Source organism: Triticum aestivum, chromosome 7A (genome assembly GCF_018294505.1).
Source record: "Triticum aestivum cultivar Chinese Spring chromosome 7A, IWGSC CS RefSeq v2.1, whole genome shotgun sequence".
Lineage (NCBI taxonomy): Eukaryota > Viridiplantae > Streptophyta > Magnoliopsida > Poales > Poaceae > Triticum > Triticum aestivum.
Window position 1 is genome coordinate 636,134,722 of NC_057812.1, and position 6,167 is coordinate 636,140,888.

Sequence of the window (6,167 nt, forward strand, 5' to 3'; positions counted from 1 at the left end):
TGAATCTGGGAGAAGGGAAAGGAATGGGTGGTTAGGATCAACCCAGACAATCCATGATCCGTGGGAGGTGGAGCCTGGCTAATCAGGGCTCCTCCATGATATCCGGACCACTACGTTCTTGTTTTTCGCCCGCGTGGGATTTCAAGAGCGCCCGTGCAGCTCTTCAAAAAATTTGATGCTGCCGCGCGAACTTGGTCTTATTTTCGCGAGACGAGGGGAAGAGAATGGTATTTGAAAGGAGAGAAGGAAATCCAAAACAACCCCCCCCCCAACCTAACCAACCAGGCCCGCAGCTTCTGTTGTCTCCCGCAAATCCTCTCTCGAACCCCCCTGAGCTAAAGCCAGCCGCCGCCATCTCCCCCAACCCCGGCCTCCGCTCCACCACCGCCGGCCCCTCCCCCTCTCTCCTGGACGCAGATCCGCTCGAGCTGCTCACCCCGCGGCCGGATACGCGCTCCCTCCCTCCTCGCGCCGAAAACCCTAGCCACATTGTTTAGAGCAACTTTGTTTCTCTCAGTATGTGTATCTTCTTCCACTCTAGCCACATTTTTGTAACTGAATTTTCTCAACACCTCTGTAGCTAAGCAAAGGCATCAGAGAAGAGAGAGGCAGAGACACACCAACATAAGAAGAAACTTCAGTCCCGCCATGAGAAGAGCATAATCTATAGAGGCATAAAAGGTTGCAGCTGCAGACAAGGAAGCAACCGAACGGAAGAAAGAAGTTGCTGCTACTAAGCGGTCTGCTAATATTATCCCTAATGATATTTTCTGTGGCACGATGGTGATATGATCTGTAGATGAGGTAGTATGCTAAGGTTGTATTGCATTTGTACACTAGACTTTGCATTAGTTTGCTTTCTTGAACACACTTCGGTTTTCTAAATACCAATGTTAAGTTATTTATGTACTGCCGCCCCTAATGATATTGGTATATACTGTTTGAATTTAACTATTAAAGAGCACATGGATTGTACTAACGCACATTTAGGATAGAGGGATTCGAAGTTCACAAAAGTTCAAAGAAGTTGCAAGTTCGTTTCTTCTCTTTATTGTTCTGAAATCGCTACATATGTTTGATCCAAGAAATCCAATAGTTAGCTTACTATTTGAATGAATCGAAACGATTTCATTAATCTGGACAGATTTGAGGGTATCACCTAGAATGGTGCATCCAGTTTTTATGCTCTACTCCCGACTCGATCTAATTCATGGTTAAGCATTTTGTTTTGATTCTTGGCAATAATGTATTGGTCAGTTCACATTGCCTTCAATGTCCATTGCTCTGTTTGTCCTGCACAATTACTCATCATGGTAGAATAGGAATGTATCACTCGATGAATTAGAACGTGATAGACAACATTGGTCAGTTAGTTTACTACTTTAGTTAGTCGAAACAATTATATAATTTTCACCAATATGGAAAAGTTTATGGTCACTCCTTTTCGTGCTCTTGGCATAATCATCAGTCTCGCATTTTGGGTTGCAATATCTTGTGTTTCCTCTTATCAGTTTCTTACTGATTTCAGCATTAATCTGGTTTATTTTGTATTGCAGTGGATGTACATGCACATGTAATGCTGCCCGAGAAGCTCCACATATTCGGCATTCGCGTCCAGGCCATGAGGCCAGCTCACCTTCATGGAGCCTGACACTAAGTTGGATCACACTAGGGCTCAGTCACGGACTCTTGCTTGCTCGTCTGGTTCTCTTTGTAAGGAAAATTTCAATTATCCACCATGTTGATGTTGGTAGCATCTAATACTAGTATTGTTCGTATTCTTGTTTCCAGACCTCAATGACATGCTCTGCCCGGTGGCGTGGCCTGGATTGACCTCGGGTCATGAAGAACATCCAAGGTACTATATAAATGAAAGTCTGCCGGCTTCACTAAATATTTGTACTAGTATCAGTCAGTCATAATCAATTCATCATTGATATATACAAATATGAAAGCACACACTAGAAAGATAAACATGCTATTCAGTGCCGGTTCTTGTATCAATGTGCATCTATGTGTGCTCTCTTTAGTGACTACATAGTCATTGGATAGATAATACGCTAGCATGCATGGCATTCCTCATAGTCAATTATTTTTGCTCATGTGACTATGTAATTTGCTACATCTGTTTGCTGCAAGAAATCCAATAGTTGGCTTACAATTTGAATAAACCGAAACGATTTCATTAATCTAGGCGGATTTCAGGATATCATCTATAAGGCTGCTTCCAGTTTTCATGATGTACTCTTGACTGAATCTGATTCATGGTTAAGCATTTTGCTTTGATTCATGGCAACAATCTACAGTGTCAGTTCACATTGTCTCTAATGTCCTTTGCTCTGTTTGTCCTGCGCAATTACTCATCATTGTGGAATAGAAATTTATCACTCACAAATTAAAACATGATAGACTACATTGGTTAGTTACTTTATGGTTTCATTTAATCAACCTAGGAGATGATAGACTATATGATTTTCATTAATATGGACAAGTTCCAGCATCCTAGTTTTATTGCTCTGCTTCTGACACTATCTGGTCCGATCCTTACTCTTATACAGGAAAGTTAATCCTTTCAGGATACCCCTGCCGCAGCGCGTGTGCACCGCTGCCAAGCTCAGTCTCTACTTCGAGAGCATCCTTGACACCAGATGCAGGAAGAACTTCAACCTCACGTCCTGGGTTGACAGTTGCGAGCCTGGCTTGGGTTTTCACCGCTTACGTCGGCCAGGAGGCGGATGCGGGCAACTTTGGAGACCAGCGCTATTTGCTGCCCCAATTCTTCTTGCACTTTGGCATAGGTGGTAAGCAATTGGTTCCCTCCAATGCACTCTCATGCTCTATGTGTCCACAGCCATCGTGCCATTTTGTGTCCACCGCTTGCTTATAACACTTGAATCCTAAGTTAAAACTATAATTTTGTTGAAAACATGAGTTGAACCTGCATTCTTTATAGAAAATAGCTTAATTACCAGGTTATTTCTATTTAGTCAGATAGTGTAGCTATAAAATATGGGATGAAAGTGTTCTCATTGCACATTCACCACAGTGCATATTGCATACTATTTTTGACAGGAAATATCAGGGAATTTACTTACAGATGATAGTTGTAACTCATGTTTTCAAAAGAGAACAATTCATTTATCTTTCCGGGTGTATTCGTAGAATTATTCATGTCTATCTCACTATTTACTCATTACACAGGATAGTAGATGCCATTACATTGATGCGGTTCTCCATCATGCTATAAACCAGTGTGTTGCTCGAATTAGAATGTTTCTTTCTCTTAAGGGATATTAGCATGATAAATTTATAGCTGAAATATTTTCCTGATTGCCTGAAGGACATGGATGTCTGTGTTTGATTTCTTCCTGTTGACTTAGTTGCTTTTGGCGCCCAGTTCCCTAAATCCCTACTTTTGTGCTTTGATATTTTAGGCCCGTTCAGTTCACATGTTTTCTACAGGAATCCTACAGCTTTCATATGGATTATTTTCATGTCAAGTCTGTACAGTTTCCTTAAGGAAAGGGAAGGTTTCTTGTGTTCTTTTAGGGGAAACATAATATCCACCGAGACCAAGGGAAGCCTGATTCCTATGCCTTTTTGGTTCCTTTGTTTTGCACTCCCATCTACCAAACGGGGCCTTGTCGTTTGAACTTTGTTCAAAGTGATTTCCTTTTGAGTATTTCAACATTTGGTAAATATGATGGATCTTGATGTTATGTGTTGAAATGTTCAGTGGAGGCATTTTTACTAATATATCACATAATTGTCACCTGCTATTACCACTATCGCTGCCTATATGTTGTAGATGGCTGTCTTGATCTGAAGATCTTACTATTACTACTTTTTTCTTAACTTGTGACTTTCCTCCTTCACACATAGTCTTGTTAACTCTTTTTTATATGTTGCTAGAGAGATTGCTTGCAGCGAATAACCCAGGATCTCGAAAGTAAAGGAAATATGCCCTAGAGGCAATAATAAAGTTATTATTTATTTCCTTATTTCATGATAAATGTTTATTATTCATGCTAGAATTGTATTAACCGGAAACATAATACATGTGTGAATACATAGACAAACAGAGTGTCACTAGTATGCCTCTACTTGACTAGCTCGTTAATCAAAGATGGTTATGTTTCCTAACCATAGACAAAGAGTTGTTATTTGATTAACGGGATCACATCATTAGGAGAATGATGTGATTGACTTGACCCATTCCGTTAGCTTAGCACTCGATCATTTAGTATGTTGCTATTGCTTTCTTCATGACTTATACATGTTCCTATGACTATGAGATTATGCAACTCCAGTTTACCGGAGGAACACTTTGTGTGCTACCAAACGTCACAACATAACTGGGTGATTATAAAGGAGCTCTACAGGTGTCTCCAAAGGTACATGTTGGGTTGGCGTATTTCGAGATTAGGATTTGTCACTCCGATTGTCGGAGAGGTATCTCTGGGCCCTCTCGGTAATGCACATCACATAAGCCTTGCAAGCATTGCAACTAATGAGTTAGTTGCGAGATGATGTATTACGGAACGAGTAAAGAGACTTGCCGGTAACGAGATTGAACTAGGTATTGAGATACCGACGATCGAATCTCGGGCAAGTAACATACCGATGACAAAGGGAATAACGTATGTTGTTATGCGGTCTGACCGATAAAGATCTTCGTAGAATATGTAGGAGCCAATATGAGCATCCAGGTTCCGCTATTGGTTATTGACCGGAGACGTGTCTCGGTCATGTCTACATTGTTCTCGAACCCGTAGGGTCCGCACGCTTAAGGTTTCGATGACAGTTATATTATGAGTTTATGAGTTTTGATGTACCGAAGTTAGTTCGGAGTCCCGGATGTGATCACGGACATGACGAGGAGTCTCGAAATGGTCGAGACATAAAGATTGATATATTGGACGGCTATATTCGGACACCGGAAGTGTTCCGGGTGATTTCGAAGAAAACCGGAGAGCCGGAGGGTTACCGGAACCCCCCCGGGAGAAGTAATGGGCCATATGGGCCTTAGTGGAGAGAGAGAGGGGCAGCCAAGGTGGGCCGCGCGCCTCCTCCCCCTGGTCCGAATTGGACTAGGAGAGGGGGGGCGGCGCCCCCCTTTCCTTCTCCCTCCCCACTTCTTTCCCCCTCCTAGTAGGAGTCCTACTCCTACTAGGAGGAGGACTCCTCCTTGGCGCGCCATAGGGGCCGGCCGGCCTCCTCCCCTTGCTCCTTTATATACGGGGGCAGGGGGCACCCCTAGACACACAAGTTGATCCACGTGATCATATTCTTAGCCGTGTGCGGTGCCCCCTTCCACCATAATCCTCGATTATATTGTAGCGGTGCTTAGGCGAAGCCTTGCGACGGTAGTACATCAAGATCGTCACCACGCTGTCGTGCTGACGGAACTCTTCCCCGACACTTTGCTGGATCAGAGTCCGGGTATCGTCATCGAGCTGAACGTGTGCTAGAACTCGGAGGTGCCGTAGTTTCGGTGCTTGATTGGTCGGGCCGTGAAGACGTACGACTACATCAACCGCGTTGTGCTAACGCTTCCGCTGTCGGTCTACAAGGGTACGTAGATCACACTCTCCCCTCGTTGCTATGCATCACCATGATCTTGCGTGTGCGTAGGAATTTTTTGAAATTACTACGTTCCCCAACAGTGGCATCCGAGCCTAGGTTTTATGTGTTGATGTTATATGCACGAGTAGAACACAAGTGAGTTGTGGGTGATATAAGTCATACTGCTTACCAGCATGTCATACTTTGGTTCGGCGGTATTGTTGGACGAAGCGGCCCGGACCGACATTACGCGTACGCTTACGCGAGACCGGTTCTCCCGACGTGCTTTGCACAAAGGTGGCTAGCGGGTGACAGTTTCTCCAACTTTAGTTGAACCAAGTGTGGCTACGCCCGGTCCTTGCGAAGGTTAAAACAGCACCAACTTGACAAACTATCGTTGTGGTTTTGATGCGTAGGTAAGATTGGTTCTTGCTTAAGCCCGTAGCAGCCACGTAAAACTTGCAACAACAAAGTAGAGGACGCCTAACTTGTTTTTGCAGGGCATGTTGTGATGTGATATGGTCAAGACATGATGCTAAATTTTATTGTATGAGATGATCATGTTTTGTAACCAAGTTATCAGCAACTGGCAGGAGCCATAT